We start from the raw sequence: 17,900 nt of genomic DNA, 5'->3' as shown, positions 1-17,900 counted from the left end.
AACTTCTGTTTGAAGCCTCACTTTCATGTTCCACCGTAGAAGTGCCGCAAGGTTTAAAGGGCACATGGAATAACATGCAAGTAATCAGATTAAAAAAAACAAACACATTTCTAGTTCTTTTGGTTTCTATGATGAACAGACATGGATAAAGCTGAGGGGTGTTTTATGATTTTTGCTAAAAACGTGTCTGGAAGATTAAATATAGTATTGGTCATTTTCTAAGACGTGTAATGCTCGATGTTTTAAGCACCCCTCCTCAAAATGAGTCAAATGCTTTTACTGTCTATAGGCTGATAATGCTCACTGTCATGTACCCTCCAACAGCCCATTTCAAGCCAGTACAATCCCTGATTTTGTATCATTTACACAACTTGTTGCCTTCATGGATATTTTTAAAGCTATCATAGGACAGGGTCCTTTCTTTTCAACAGGTATATGTGTTGACTGAAAGCTCATAGATATAATTGAATCAGTACAGTGATGTCAATAAATGACTTTAATTATTTAGCGTTTTGCATAATAACTGCACTGGACTGTGTTGCTATAGGGGCATTCTCATGTGGCTTTAAGAGGTATCACAACATATCAGATAACTGATTCAAACTTCAGATGGGAAAAGTCACAGAACCAGATCAATCTAGAAGATGTAAGATTCCTCTGACACATTTATTCTGTAGATCTTGGACCGTGGCTGCAAACATCACCTGGGAAACAAAGGGATCTGAAGAGAAATGGAGGTTTCCTTCACTGTAGACTTTGACCAATCACATCCAAGATAAATTGCACAACTATATGGCTCATAAATAACAAGAAGGCAGCATTTATATGACAGTTGCCACCAAGTCCTCCACTCCAAAGTGAAGTTTTGACGCACTCGGGCATCTAAAATGTGCAGCGGATCGTCTCAAGCCCAAGTGCACTGAACGGGACGTCACAGTAATCTTATAACAGCTGGAAGTCCGAAGCCAAAATTTAAATCAGGTACTATTTTTAATGTTTATGGGTGGAGCACTTTGTAGAACTCTTCAAACAAGAGTTTTGCAGCATGTTGGCAAAATTATTTTGCTTCTAAGCGACTATATTAAAACAGAAAAACTCGTTTCATGGAAAACTGGCCGACCCATTTTTGTTTTACCTCTCTCTGGTTTCGTGATGGGCAAAGACTTTCTGTGACTTTCAGCTCGTAAGTGTCTCTCATGCACAGAGCTCAAGGTTGTTCATTTCATCCTTACAAATGAGGAGCGGTTACTCAACATCAAACTAACTCGAGCACTACAAATGGACTCAGATACAGATCATGAATGCGGTACTTCATTTCAGAAAGAAGGTCGTTGATTATACTGGACCTGAACATCGCTGGAAAAATAATTCTTGTCTCCTAGAAACAGTTTGTGGGAGAGAGGGTTGGTACAACCTATTTCTTCTAGCTACTCGCATCCAAGCTGTGGCCAAGCTCCCTGGAGTATTTGACATTACACATGCAATACATGTCTGAATAATCACGCCAGTAAAATATGACAGCTTGAAGAAGCACCGCGGCTTTAACACGTGTGGCTTATGATTTAAGCTACTTGACAATGTAGCCTGGTGGCGAATCGTCCCTCATGCTTCCCGTATCCACCGGCATCCGAGGCTGCCGTTTGAGAGGCATCATGTCCCAGCTGGATGTCACTTGATGTGGAGGGAGGGTGGCAGTGTCTGTCCCCAGAAGGCTAATGCTTCTAATGCTGCAGTCAGCCACAACCTCAATATCATTGAAATTCCAACAGCATATTCACTTACAACTACGTAGCTGCTGTTGGTTGATACATGTATTCTGAAACTTGTTCTTTTTTTCTGTTACAACAAAGAAATAATCGACCATTGAACAAATGTTCATACTTTTTATGCTAAGTTATGTCGTTGTTGAGATGCTGAAGGCTGGACAGACTGAAAATATCATAATCAAATAAATATTTCAGCAGATTCAGATACACAAGCCATTGTTTTCCTTCAAGATCACAGAGAAGACCTCTGTAATTACCTGGCTCTAGTTTAATGTGTGTTTAATGGCTGCGGAATATTTGTGTTTTGTATAACAAACTGAACCAAATTGGAGTCACCGTATATAATTATTTACAACACTAATGCAGGATAGAACAGGATAATTACAAAGGGAATAGACAAGGATTTCTGCCACTACATTACGCTGCTTTTTGCCTTTAATTTGGATTAAAATCTATAGTGTGTGTGCGTGTGTGTGTGTGTGTGTGTGTCATGGTAGCATTCAAAGTAGTTTCTTCTTTCTTTCTCTAATTAATTTGCTCTGCTCCTCCCTTCTTTAAAAGCTCGGGTATCGCTTCTGTGATATTACTTCTGTGCTTCTCACACACAGGCTGGTGCCCGGCCAACTCTGTGTTCCAGCGGTTTGGGCTGCTACAGCTGTGGCGGAAATTTTTAAGCAGGAAAATGTTAATGGAGCTGTGTGACGGATGGCCTCGGCTACCAACATGCACTAAGGGTGAGCACTTTGTGGAATTAATATGATTTCAGTCGGCAGGAATGGTCATTTTCTGTCCACCAGCGATTCTTAATGATTCTTCTTCTTCTTCTTCATCCATGTCTGTCATCTCCGACTCTGGGTCCGCTCATTAGCACACTATTAAAGGACAAAGATCGACCTGGTCATCATGCATGAAATGCAACTGTTGCCACAGTTACTGTGAGTCTGGCCTTATCAATCAAAACGGAAGCCTGTAGGTGTCGCTCACCCCCTGCTGGATGCGTGGGGGCATCCAGATGCATTATGCTGATTACAAACAGCCATAATTGTGATTGCTTTGGTTTGCCATCAGGTCCTTCAGGGTATCATGGTCTGCCCGTTGTATTTACCTCTCTCATATTGAAAATGCATTTGTTTGCTTCCCTCTAATTTACAATGCAGCAATAAAATTTTTTCATTTGCTCGCTTTCTTCTCCTGCTAAGTGCCAGTCGATATCCTGGCAGTGGTTTAATTTTCTCAGTTGCTCTTTTTTCCCCTCCGTCTCTCTCTTGCAGCAGTACACTGCAGTTAGCCAGTTTTGAAATACATTAGTGAAAGCTGGCTCGCTTTTGACAGTTTGACAGCTTAGATTTTCATGAGCTTCCAATAAAGAGCAAGTCATTGTTCCCAGAATAACCCAGTGAGAATATTGTTCTTTCCTGGCAGATAACAATGCCATTCATACGGTGGATCCTTGACTTGATAACATACTTATTGATCACTGTCACTTATCTGGCAATTGCCTCAGCGCCCCAATATAGACAAATCGCTCACACAGTGTGGCTCTTTGGTCTATATGTTCATATTAATGCTGTGTGACCGTGGAGCTATAACATGCTGTCTGGGAGCAGTACTCAAATCTCTTCCGTGCCTTCCTGTTTTTGAAATCTTTGTTAACTTGTGTGGTGATTTTCACTTTAAAACAACCTCTCAATTCATGTCCAGGAGGCAGTGGTGCCGTGGGCTGAGATAAATGAGCAGATTCTGAAAACATTTTCCTGCAGTGGCTCTGTATGCAGCCAGTGAGTCAGAGTCATTTGTTTCTATGCACTATGTGGACTCAATCAAGATGGCAAGAGCAGGGGGGGGGGGAAATGATGATAGCAAGGATTCCAGTAGGCCTCTGCTTTCTCTGCTCCCTGTTCCAGAAACAAGCGTGCATTCGGAAAACTGACACTAAATCTACAAGGACCATATGTCCTTTTTTCTGTGCTCAGCATCCACACGGTTGCTTCTGAGGTGAAAAACAAACTGACTGTTTTCATGTGTGCAGGAAAAAGCTGTTACAACACGTCGGCTTTGATTGTTGTAATTGTGACAATTAGCATCTGGACACAACGGAGCTAGAACGCCACACGGAGGCACAAATTTATGCTTTCATGGCATTTTCAAAGACTCTCTGTCCTCTTCTTCTCAACACCAGACTGCTATAGACCATCTTGTGACCATTAAATTAAATGCACTGCCTTTGTTAAAGTGTGGTCTCTTCAAAATGTATCCGATCTTTTATAATTGTGATTCTCTGCACTCAACAGGTCTAAAATGCCAACGGTATGCCGCTCAGAAAGAATTCACATTACTACTTGACAGGCTACTAATAAAGTCCTACATTAGCTTAATTTTAATTACTTTTTGAACCTGCCAAGGGCAAACCACTGATTTTATTCATTTGATCAATTAAATAGTCGTTGGCAGTGCTACTTGGCCCAAGACAAAAATGGAATAACGAACCCCGAATAACCCATGCAGAAACCCAGGCATGTACCAGCATTAGGGGAGTGTCGGTTACATTCTACAAAAACGCCATCCATCATCCATTTTTTACCACTTATCCAGGTCCAGTGGGCAGGAGCAGCTGCCTAAGCAGACATGGCCAAACTTCCCTCTCCCCAGCCACCGCCTCCAGCTCTTCCACAGGGTCCGCCTCCAGGTGTCCTCTCTGTTCTGGCTGCCTGAAACGCCGCACCTAGGAGGCCTCCAGGAGGCACCACCTCTGCCTACTCCCTTTGATGCCGAGGAGCTCTGCCCTGCTGCGAGCTCCTCGCCGATGTCTGACATCCTCACATTGTCTCCAAGGATGAGCCCAGAAATTTCCACTGCTTAAATTTGTGATTTAATTCTTTCAGTCACAGCCAACAGATTGTGGACAATACAGTGAAGCTGTGCCGTTGCATTCGGCTTACTCTTTAATTGCATCAGTCTGTTTGTTAGTCTCATTTAGAGGTATTTTAGAGTCTTTTTCACCTGATACTCAGTGATAACCTCATCCCAACCCTTTTGTTTGATAGAGGAGCAGAAGACACTTTTTATAGATAAAACAGTTTTTGAATGTCAGGATCTGGGAGAAATAAAAACAAAAAACATTCTGATGTTATATTGTTTGGCTTAGAGTCATTACCAGTGGTAACATGAAGTCTCTTTCCACAGCCCACTTGGGTCTGACTGATGTAAATTTTGTGATCAGATGGTGAGTGTGAGGGTCCACTTGGGTGTCTTCATCCCTCTGTGGCATTTTGGACTTTCTGGGCACCAACGACACATCCATCTCAGTTCACGTGGACTAGTTTCCAGGTGTCCGTGTCCATAATGGAGTAAAATCAAAACATTAGAGATCTTATCCTTAAGACAGCAACTCATCCTCACTTCTGGGTGGGAAATCTACCCTTTTATAATTGAGCACTACGGCCTCAGACAGGGGTGGTAATTCTCGTCCCACTAATGTTGCTGCAAACCATGTCATCATATGTTGGAGACCAGTGCCCAATAAAACCAACCCATCCTTAGAGCCTGCTACAAACTCTGTGTTGTGAATGTCACTGAATGTGATCAGTAAATGTTTGGACCAAATCAGTGATAAAGGGAATACTCTGACCTAATGCAATGCAATTGGACCAGTACTGTATAATCCAACGTACCCCGATGCCTTCATGTGCCCAGAACATGTTGAGCAGACAAATCCTTGAAAGTTTAAAGAGCTGGTCCAATGTCCCGTGACTAAGATCTCCTCCTGAATCTAAGATTCCACTAAGGACGGACTCTCCTCTCTGGATCTAAGAATCCAGGTTAACAAGTGGGATTTCCCTGAACTTCATTTCTCTTTAGATGTGTTTGTTCTAGTCTAAAACATGCATATTATATCAGTATTTTTTAATCACTGACTGAGAACACTATAAAAGATAGAATATGGTCACATTAGGCTAAGGATTCCTTTTGTTTATAGCACATATATTTTTCTGTTACTATCTTTGGCTCGCATGCCCACAGGAGGGTGTTTCTGTGAAACGTTCTGCTGTACAGAGGAGCCAGCTGTGAGTTTCTTAGATGCTGCATTAAATGCACAGATGCTGTTTCATATACATTTCCTCAGACAAGCATTGCATTTTCAAATACTTGCAAAGAACCATTCTGGTCAGATTTCTGTAAATGAAACCTGGTTAGCGACGTGGTTTCCAGAGCACCGCTTCTCCCACAGTAGTAAAAAAGACAAACAGAGTGTAGTACTTTCTGTGCCAGAGAGTTTGTGTCAGTTTAGATGCTCGCTCGCATCGTGTGACCTGGAGGACTGTAGAAAAACACAGCACTAATAAGTACCACCTTGGAGGACTTGTTTCTACTTGTTATACTGTATTTCCCAGTAGTGTGACTATCCTGCACTGTCCACCCTCGTTGTAGAGTTGAAGCATGTGAACAGTCTATATTCTGTCAAAAGGTGGAAGCTCCCTGCAGCAGGCTCAAACTCTGGAGGCTCGACAGCAAATGAAATGATAGATTACACTGTTGATCTTTACGAGGTCAGTCGAGGTGATTTTTAGTTTTATCGTGGAGCATATTTATTGGCACAGCAGTACACAGAAAACAAGTTACATTTAAAGAGAAGTTGGGACTCAGGTCCTCTTGTTATTTTGACTCAACCTTCATCTTCTGAGAGAAAAGAAAGTGGAGAATAAGAGAAACAGGGGAGGAGGGGAAGAGGACGAGGGAGTGCCGGGACCACGATAGTCCTGCTGTCTGTTCCTCCCGCTCTCATCTTTCTGTCAGGGCCGCTTCCACTCTCTCTGATATCACGTCTTCTGTGATTTCTGTGTTAGTGTTTGTTTCATTTTTTTTTTTTTTTCACGACTGTTTTACTTTGTCCTTTGTGACTGCCTCACCTGTTTGTAGTTAGTTTCACCTGCCCAGGAAAGTTGCTTCTGTTCACTGATGCAGTGTTTTCAGTGGAGGAAACAGTCTCAGCGGACTGCAGGTTTCCTCATAAAGAGCACAGCTCCATAATGATGAAACTAGTTTCACTGCCTAAAAAAAGCCAAGATGTTAGTTTCATGATCATTGATATGCAAACTGTCATGTCCGTTGATCAATGGCCATGAGTAACATTCACAGAGAGTTGGGGAACGGCTGCAATCACAGCATTGTAAGATGGTGACAGATGCACCCTTAGACCTCCTCCTCGATTCAGCAGTAGATGCTCCCTTTTCACGTAAATTTCCTCCTTGACTTCCTGCTCAAACCAGCCAGGATGCACATCATCACTGAAGGAGTGGCCTACAGAGTCCTGGTCAGCTTTCCATGTCTCTTCCGTGTGGTTGTTTGAGTTCCCTGATGTATTACTTGTGCCTTTTCTGAGCTTTCCTTACCTGGATCATTGAGCACAGATCCAGATACTTTCTGTGATGGCTCATGTTCAGGTTTAAATTACACCGTGATTTCATCTTATTCATGGTTTTAGTTTCCTTGTTTTTCTTAGTTTAGTCATTTTTATTTCTAGTTTGACTTTCTTGTTTCTTTTAGTCTGTTTCCCTCTTTGTGCCTCCATGTGGAGCCTGTCTCGTCTCTCGTGCACGCCAAGTTCCGTCTCCGTGGTTATTCACGTTGACCCCGGTCACTGTGTTAAGCTCACGTGTCTTGAGTCCGCCTGTGTATTTCCTGTTTTATTTTGATAGTTCGGTATCCTGTGTTCAGCGTATTCAGTTTTGCTTCCTCCCTGTCTCACTTTGTCTGATTACTTCCAGCCGTGTTCCCTCCCGTTTCCCATCCTCTGTGTATTTAAGTCCTCCGTCTTGTTTCTGCCGTGTGCCTTGTAATACCTAGTTCTACTTTCCCAGGTTCCTAATTTTAGTTGCTTGTTTCTAGTTTAGTTTTCTGGCATTTAGCATTTGAGTTTTTGAACAGCAAAATAAAGCTGCCTCTCTTAGTTCATTCCTTTGTTTTTGAGTCCAGCACTTGGCTCCTCATCCTGCCTGCCACAGCATTGACATGAAACTTCCACCTGTATCTTGTTCCTTCAGTCAAAGGCTTGTTGTCTTTGTGAGAGCAGCTGATGACGTACTTCATAATCACAACATGGCACTGTGACCCCAGATTGTGCTGCTGTTTCTTTTATTTTTCGTGCGTTGCCCTGGTTTTATCTTCATTTTGCCCACTGTCGGTCATTTCTTGTTTAGTGATAAATCATCTGAAGTAATGATTTAAAACTCCAGACTTTATAAGTGCTTATTTTATTTGAGTGCCTTTCCCCATCACGTCGTCGACCTCGTCACAAAGACACAGTATCTGTTTGGAGCACATAGCGCAGGGTTTTGGCTCGGTGTGTCAGTCTGGAGGTGTTTGCTGTTGTTTCATCCTCTGGTGCAGCCTCTCTCTCTGAGTGGAATCACAAACACAGTTGATTAAACAGTGTCTCCTCCTTGTATGTCAGCCCTCTGCTGCTTTTGCTGTCAGACTTGTTGGTATTGGTTTTATGCACGTGTCCAATTTTATTGTCTGTCTTACATTATATTGCTGTTGTTCCTTTAGTTTATGAAGCACTTTGTAACTCCAGCTTGAAGCTGTTGAAGCTGTGCTGTAATATAAATAAAGTAACACTCACATTTATTCTCTTGGACTTTCAGATCTTTAAGCTTTGATGCTGCAGATTTGCAACCTGTAAATAAACATTTGCTTACAGTGAGTGTTCGCGCACACATCTGTCCCCCGCAACATGAAAAGAGGGCTCACATAAAAGGATTAAGTCTTCTCTTAGAACCAGCTTTTGGGATTTTTGTGCTGCTTTCTACCTCGTGTGAAAAGTGTCACCCTGCCGTGATCCTCGTGGGGTGAGGCTAATCTGAACCCTGTCACTCACCTCTGCACGCACACGACCAGTAGATGGGCTGCTTTCACTGCTGCTAGCATAAACATTTCTGAGAAAGGCCTGCGTGTGAATGGGCTGACTGCTGTTTGCCCCCCACTCATGTGTGTATATAACTACACCACTCAGTGTATCCAGCGATGCCGTCAGAATCAGCAAATTCTGAAACAGTAGCTGCAGACAGAACCACACCTGCTATAAGAGACGAGCCTTTTATAGACGCTCGCTGATCCCCCAGCTGTTTTCACTCAACACCATTTCATTTAATGACGGCTCAACATTTCCTCTGCGTTTGCCTTTTTGTTCGGCGTTCTGTATTTTCACTGTGGCAAACCAATTCCACGAAGAGCAAAATACAATCTACTACCAATTTAGGGTATTGGTCTGAGCTACAGAGCTCCGCTGCTGTCCAGGAACTCCTAAAGCACATCAGTAAGCTCCGCTCAATGCGTGCTGTGTTATAGATTTTCAGAAATATGGCAACTCTCAAACAGACCAGAGAAAAGGTAATGAAGTAACACCAGAAAAGTTTGGTTTTAAGTTTGAAAAACTGTGTTTACGTCCACTACGTCCTTTATTTTAGAAGAAAGTTTATGCTGGTAAAGACTGATTACAACCTCCACAGTTTTCATAGACTACATATTTGTTGATTCAAGTTTCAGCTTGAAAGCTGCAGAGTGTGGCACGTTCAATGAAGAGGCTGCCGTGTACAACTGTGACTGAAAGGCGTGACTGATAGTTGTTCTGCTTCATTTCTGTTGGAGCAAATTTGGTATTGCAGTACGAAATTTGTGTTGGAACAGCAGCTGAGAATCCTTATAACAGGTTCAATAACAACTGTGCTCGCTAAGATGCTGCCAAAAGGCTGTCATTTATTCTCAAAATTACAGTTTCCGTCAGCAAAACACTTTTACTGGAGATTTTCAATCTCACTGTCGATAAAAACAAAGTCAGCTGCAGTTAAAAATTCTCTTAAACGTCACTTGTACTTAGTGTCCAAGATTGGGGGTTTGTCTTATAGTGGGGGAGCTATTATTTTATAAATAATGTTTGTTGGATTAGAAAATTGCTTAATAGGTATTGACGGATGATGCTCATGTGTTGAATCCTAATAAAATACACTCACAAATGGAAATACCAGATTTTGTCATCATAACAAACATTTTCTCCTGAACCCAAACAGAGATTTCAAAAGTTTATTTTCCTCTTCTTTTTTTTTTTTTTTTTTAAATATACCTTGTATTTAAAAAGCCCACGTCTTGTTGAGTGGTTGAGCTTTTACTGAGTGGCTCTGGGGATGTTGAGACGTGAGTGCTAAACGGGTTAAGTACAGTTATAGGTTAAATCTGTGGAATGGTATGATACTAAAAGTTTACAGTTTCAAAGCATGTAGAGATGTTTAGAGGAAATAGAAGATCGTGAAGTTAATAAGTAACCAATACGTCTCCTGACAAAAAGTGCAATAAAGCAGAACGTGGTTATTATTGAGTTTGGAATGACTGCACCTGTACACCCGAGAGTTCCTGAAGTAATCTAAATCTGCAGTTAACACATCTGAGTCACTGATGTGGTTTTCATTAAAAAGTCACTGAAGTCACTCTGACTGCTTTCATCTTTAGCCAGGAAATAAAGGCTAATCATGAAAAGCCGTGGTATTAACTGAAGTAGCACATCTAACTAGAGTTTGGTCATTCTGGGGGGAATGAAACGTCTTTCATAGACATTAAAATATCTGAAATGTGTGGGCAAAGGAGAGTTAGAAAGAGTAAACTGGAGTGAAGCCTGCCACAGTCTGGCAGCTGTCAAAGGGATGAGAAGCAGTCACAGCATTCGAGTGGGGTGCAGGAGACAGGAAGTGTGGCAGTGGTGTGTCACAGTTATTATATTTTGTGAATTTGTGGTCATAGTAGAGAAGGAAAAGTAACACAGTTACATTTAAATTAAGTGAATAATTCACTACGAATAACATAAAATACACTATTGTCACGGCTGCCGAGGCGAGCCGTGTGGAATAAATGAGGATCCAAGCGCAGGCAGTCGTAGAGGAGTGAAGGTGATTTATTGAACACAAAAGAATGTGGACAAACAGCAAACGGGGCTCGAACTAAACTAAACTGGGAAACAACTAAACTACAGAGCACAAACCTGAATGAAAACGAGCAGAGGAGGATGACGATGAACAGCAGGGAGAAGACACGGTGGAAACACAGACTGACACAGAGTAATACAGACTGACACGGAGGAACACAGACGAACCGGCAACAGGCAGGAGAACACACAGGGCTTAAATACACACACCAGTAATCAGGGGATGAGAGACAGGAGGGCAACACAGCTGGGAGGAATCTGGGCTGACGGGACAGGGGAAACGTAAACTGATCACACTCACATACGACACGGACCTTCACAATAAAACAGGAAACTCAGATACATGGAACCAGACAAGACATTGAACTAAACAGACAGATTCACAAACAGATGGGGAGACACCATAGACAGACAGGTACAGACGCAGACTTAGAGGCAGATTGAAAATAACACAGAACTTAAACAATCATCATCTAGAAAATGATAACAAACCAAAAGCGCTGGGTCACCGACCCAGGACCATGACAACTATATTACCAAGAGTATTCGCTCGTCTGTCCCATCACATTCTTAGTACACTCAACAAAAATATAAACGCAACACCTTTGTTACTGCTCCCATTCCCCATGGGATGGACGTAGAGACCTAAAATTCATTCCAGATACACAATATAACCATCCCTCCCAAACAGTGGTCACAAATCAGTCCAAATGTGTGGTAGTGGGCACATCTGCTATATTGAGATAATCCATCCCACCTCACAGGTGTGCCACATCAGGATGCTGATCTGACATCATGAGTAGTGCACAGGTGTACCTCAGACTGCCCACAACAAAAGGCCACCCTGGAATGTGCAGTTTTGTCTCACAGCAAAATGCCACAGATGCCACAAGCAATGAGGGAGCGTGCAATTGGCATGCTGACAGCAGGAATGTCAACCAGATCTGTCGCCCGTGCATTGAATGTTCATTTCTCAACCATAAGCCGTCTCCACAGGCGTTTCAGAGAATATGGCAGCACATCCAACCGGCCTCACAACCGCAGACCTCGTGTAACCACACCAGCCCAGGACCTCCACATCCAGCAGGTTCACCTCCAAGATCGTCTGAGACCAGCCACCCAGACAGCTGCTGGAACAATTGGTTTGCACAACCAAACAATTTCTGCACAAACTGTCAGAAACCGTCTCAGGGACGCTCAACTGCATGCCCGTCGTCCTCATCGGGGTCTTGACCTGACTCCAGCTCGTCGCCGTAACAGACTTGTGTGGGCAAATGCTCACATTCGATGGCGTCTGGCACGTTGGAGAGGTGTGCGCTTCACGGATGAATCATGGTTCACATTGTTCAGGGCAGATGGCAGCTGAGAATGTCCCAGTTCTTGCATGGCCAGCATACTCACCGGACATGTCACCCATTGAACATGTTTGGGATGTGCTTGACCGGCGTATACGACAGCGTGTACCAGTTCCCACGAATATCCAACAACCTCGCACAGCCATTGAAGTGGAGTGGACCAACATTCCACAGGCCACAATTGACAATCTGATAGACTCCATGCGACGATGTGTTGCACTGCATGAGGCAAATGGTGGTCACACCAGATACTGACCGGTTCTGGGTCCCCAGACCCCCAATAGCGCAAAAAACCTGCCTTTTGTTGTGGGCAGTCTGAGGTACACCTGTGCACTACTCATGATGTCAGATCAGCATCCTGATGTGGCACACCTGTGACGTGGGATGGATTATCTCAATATGGCAGATGTTCCCACTACCACACATTTGGACTGATTTGTGACCACTGTTTGGGAGGGATGGTTATATTGTGTATCTGGAATGAATTTTAGGTCTCTACGTCCATCCCATGGGGAATGGGAGCAGTAACAAAGGTGTTGCGTTTATATTTTTGTTGAGTGTATTTGATATGATACCATCACATTCTAAATTCTCAGCCACTGCACAGAGACCTGCCATCTTCAGAAGTTTTCTGATGACTCTGCGGTGGTTGGATGCATCAGCAGGATGATGAGACAGAGTACCGGGCTGTGGTCGACTCCTTTGTCACGTGGTGTGAGCAGAATCATCTGCAGCTCAACGTGGCAAAGACCAAGGAACTGATCGTGGACTTCAGGAAGACCAGGAAACACTTGACCCCTGTTTCAATCCAGGGGGTCAGTGTTGACATTGTGGAGGACTATAAATACCTTGGAGTACACATTGACAATAAACTGGACTGGGCTAAAAACACCACAGCACTTTACAGGAAGGGCCAGAGTCGTCTCTATTTTTTGAGGCGACTGAGGTCCTTCAACATCTGCCAGAAAATGCTGAGGATTTTCTATGAGTCTGTTGTGGCCAGTGCGATCCTCTATGCTGTTGCATGCTGGGGGAGCAGGCTGAGGGTCGCAGATGCCAACAGACTTAATAAACTGATCCGTAAGGCCAGCAATGTTGTGGGGATGGAGCTGGACTCCCTCAAGGTGGTGTCGGAGAGGCGGATGCTGTCCAAGATAAAGACAATGTTGGATAACACCTCCCACCCACTCCATGACATGTTGGTCAGTCACAGGAGCTCGTTCAGTGAGAGACTGAGATTACCCATGATGCACCACTGAACGACACAGGAAATCATTCCTGCCTGTGGCCATCTCCCTGTACAACACATCCACTTAACACACTGTTTGCTGCTACAACTACACATGTTTCTTTTCCAACTATTTATTTATGAGTGACTTATGTATGTAGGTATGTATATATATGTATATATTGTACTATTCTTAGTTAGCGTATTGTCTGTCTTGTCTTAATGTTGGTTTAAAATGGAGCACTGTAGCAAAAAATAATTTCCCCCAGGGATCAATAAAGTATTCTGATTCTGATTCTGATGATTAAATCCATAGTATTTGATATGATACCGGCCCACAATATGCAGCTATAACAGCTTCAACTCTTCTGGGAAGGCTTTCCACAGGGTTTATGAAAATTTTTGACAATTCTTCCAGAAGCGCATTTGTGAAGTCTGGTGTTGTACGAGAAGGTGCTGTCTCCTGAGGTCAGGACTCTGTGCAGGCCAGTCAAGTTCTTCCACATTTTGTACAGCGCTGCACAGTCTTGTTGGAGCAGGAAGGAGCCATCCCCAAACTCTTCCCACAAAGATGGAAACATGAAATTAATCATAATGTCTTGGAATGCTGAAGCATGAAGAGTTTTTTTTCCCCACTGGCACTAAAGGGCCTGAGCTATGCGATTATACGTGGCCTACAACTTCATGGGTAAGTTGCCTCATTTCCAATTTTGTTACAATATGACTAACGGTTGAGTGTTATATATTTAGTAGGGAGGAAATTTCAGGGCCAGACTTGCATAGGTAGCATCCCATCACAGTTGTAACCCAGTAGAGAAAACTGCTTTTGTTGTTATTCTTTCTCGCTTTCTTTATATCTGTATAAATGTATTTCCACTCTTTTATTTTGAAAAGAAACATAGAATTTAGATAGTTAGAATTTGTTTTTAGCAAACTTGGATTTTGGTTCGAAATGATCTAAAAAAAAAAAAACTTGAAGGATAATTCAAAAATCTATTATCTTGTTGGTTATAAATATAAATCACAATTTCATGGATAAGAGAGTTGAAAGGAAAAAGAAATTCATTTATTTGTTTTACATGGTTAAAAATAATTTCATGTACAACCGAGGAGATTTTCAAAACATGCATGTAATATGTTGTGATATTTTGATACCACGGTAGCATTTACAGGATATTGTTTTATACAGGAAAACTGTTACTCAATAAGGCCCATCTACTAGTTGTTTTTCTCTTTCTCTGTGACCCAAGAATTAATGTGTAAGACTCACAAGCTGGTCCCCCAAGGTCGAAAACACCACAGAGATGAGACCACTTCCTTACTCCCATCCTCCCTTTTTCTTTATCTCCTGGAAAAGGCTCGTTAAAGGCTAGGTGGTTTGTTTCAGAATTCACTAATGAAAGAACTCTGTATTTTATGTCTAGGAGTGTATTTTGCTGGGATGATCATAAATTGTAGCTGAACTGATAAACTACACAAGGGATACTTTGCTCAGAAGGCAGGAAGACGTTTCCTTATTTGGTCTGTACCGGTTTGAACTGGGAAAGCTGACACACGAACCTTTTTTTCCTCTATATAAGCTGTTGTATACTTAATAAACCTTTGAGTCGATTGGGAAGGCAACCTAAAGCAGTCTCTGTTTTCTTGTTCTCCCAAGCTGCTCCCGAGCTCGTACTAACACGCTGAACGGCATACCTGAGTGTTACTTTAAATAATTAGGAATCTTAGAAGGAAAGGACAGAACTCTGCTTATCGCTCGTGCCTTGGAGGGAAAACCGGGATGGACATTTTTTCCTTCATAATATATTACTGTGGTAATATGAAAAGTGAAGATAAAGAATCAAGCTATAGCTGTGAAATAAGAGAAAGGAATTGATCTGGCTGCGTGCAATAATGTCAATACTGTTGTGCAGGCATGGGCAAACTACGGCCACGGTTAAACGTTTTGATTCGGCCCGCCAAACTTGAAAAAATTTAATAAATTAACCGTGTTAATGTTTTATTTTCCCTGCAATTCTGATGTTTCTGAAGCGCTATACAAATGCAGGCCATTTACCATTTTTAAAAGAATGTATGGTAGAGACAGCAGGTATTTTGTGCCCGGAGACAAATTTGAGAAAATCAGTTTATCACGGCGGACAGTGACTCGCCGTGTAGAACTAATAGATGAAGACATCACCAGCAGATTAAACAAAAAGGCGAAGTTTTTATTCTTTAGCACTGGATGAAAGCAACGATGTCAAAGACACTGCTCAGCTCCTCATTTTTATCCGAGGAATCAACGAAACTTTTGAAATAACGGAGGAGTTTTTGACAATGGAGTCTCTGAAAGGACAAACACGGGGAGAGGACTTGTTTGAACGGGTGTCTGCTGCCATCGAAAACATGAAGCTTCCCTGGAGTAAGCTTGTTAACGTCACCACAGATGGATCTCCGAATTTAACGGGAAAAAACGTTGGCCTGCTGAGGAGAATCCAGAATAAAGTGAAAAATGAAAACCCTGACCAGAATGTCATTTTCCTCCACTGCATCCTCCACCAGGAATCTCTATGTAAATCAGTGTTACAGCTGATACATGTTGTGAATCCTGTGGTGAAACTCGTCAACTTCAGAACCTTCAATTCATTGCGTTCCTGGAGGAAACTGATGCGGATCACCAGGACCTGCTTTATCACTAACGTGTCCGCTGGTTGAGTTTGGGCAAAGTGTTTCAACGAGTGTGGGAGCTCAAAGAGGAGATTGGCGTGTTTTTGGAGCGGCAGGGGAAGATGAATTTCCTGAGCTGAGCAACAAGAGCTGGATGTGTGACTTTGCGTTTGCTACGGACGTATTTTCACACTTGAATGAGCTCAACGTGAAACTGCAGGGGAAGGAGCAGCTTGTGCATGACATGTACACAAATGTGAAAGCCTTCAAATCCAAGCTGGCTTTATTCTCCAGGCAGATTTTGAACAAGTCATTCACTCATTTTCCTACACTAGCCACGCTGAAAGAGGCCGGAGCAAAAGTAAAGAAATACAGTGAGTCACTGGATGCACTGCACGGAGAATTCTGCCGTCGGTTTTTGGATTTCGATAAAATTGAAAAGTCACTTCAATTGGTGGCCTTTCCTCTGTCACAAGACCCCGAAACAGCTCCAGAGGAGCTTCAGCTCGAACTGATCGACCTTCAGTCCGACCCTGCCTTAAAAGAGAAGTTCAGCTCTCTGAAACTAAATGACTTCTATGCTTCACTCAATGATGCCGCGTTTCCAAATCTAAGGCGAAAAGCACAGATGATGTTGGCTTTGTTCGGCTCTACCTTCATGTGTGAACAGACCTTCAGCGTCATGAACATCAACAAAGCCAGCCACAGATCCAAGTTAACAGACCTACACCTCAGACCCATCCTGAGAACCTCCACAACAAAACTCCAGACTTTGATGCGCTGGCTAAAAAAGGAGAACAACAACACTGCTCCCATTAAAATGTGTGTGTCTACGTGATAGGCAAGTTGTTAAAATAAACAGTGCGCGCAGATAACGCTTCACAGACTGACTTGCTGCAACCGTTTCGTCCTTGCACTTGTCGTTGTTGACTTTTGGCACCGGGGAAACAAACTGAATAAAAGGAACAGGACAAGTACATCTGCATCAGGAGAGTGATGGTGATATGCTGAAGGATAACAGAACTTTCAGTGCTCTAAAATAAAATGGTCATTTATTTGATTTTCAGTGCTTAAAGACTCATTTCGAAGTCAGAGATTTTATTGTAATACTTTTCTTCATTTGGAAATTAAAGCACATGTTTTCTCCAAATCCCAAGATGTGTATTTTTCCCCCAATGAGGTGATGTTTTCAAAGCATGCCATCTATCTGCTCCTGTTCCGGCCCCTTTGTCAAATGTTAGAACTCAATGTGGCCCACGAATCAAAAAGTTTGCCCACCCCTGTCCTAGCCGAAATCTAACTGTGGTAACGAACAAGCAGAAATACCTGAAACAACACCCTCCACCTCCAAAACCCCCAAAACAATAAAGTGAACATGTTAAAACTAAACCTGACGAAAACATTTCGCAGGTCGGAGAATCAGGCGCCTTCAATGTGGCCAAGCAAGACTTCTTGGGATAAACTAAATGCCCAAGCAAGGGAAGGGCAACCCATTGATGAGGCAGAAGCAACCAAGAACTAGGACCCAGTGAGAGAGGCAGGCCAACAGAAGCAGTGGTGTTGTAGGACCCAGAGCATACGTGCATTCTAATAAAAACCTTTGTGGTCTTTCCTGCTGACTCAATGATTTCGAAACTCCAATATTTGAACACTGGCTTTTATTTGAGAGTTTACAATACATCACCACTGATAACCACACATAACATCGCACACACACACACACACACACACACACACACACACACACACACACACACACACACACACACACACACACACACACACACACACGTCCCAATGCTCTTAAAAGTATCACTGTCTCTCTCTCTTCTGCTCTTACTGTCTCTGCTCAGCTCTCTGCCCAGTCCGCTGTATACATAATTGCTTTGAGTCATTAATAACCTATTAATATTGATGCATGTTATTTAAATGTG

At 42.7% G+C, this 17,900-nt stretch overlaps 1 pseudogene; it reads left to right on the top strand.

Moving 5' to 3' along the window:
* The first annotated feature begins 15,636 nt into the window (after positions 1-15,636).
* LOC143419108 (general transcription factor II-I repeat domain-containing protein 2A-like) lies at positions 15,637-16,804 on the top strand (annotated as a pseudogene).
* Positions 16,805-17,900: the final 1,096 nt, after the last annotated feature.

Source organism: Maylandia zebra, linkage group LG6, assembly GCF_041146795.1.
Source record: "Maylandia zebra isolate NMK-2024a linkage group LG6, Mzebra_GT3a, whole genome shotgun sequence".
Classification (NCBI taxonomy): domain Eukaryota; kingdom Metazoa; phylum Chordata; class Actinopteri; order Cichliformes; family Cichlidae; genus Maylandia; species Maylandia zebra.
The sequence above is the reverse complement of the archived record's forward strand: the minus strand, read 5'-3'. Positions and strand labels throughout refer to the sequence as shown.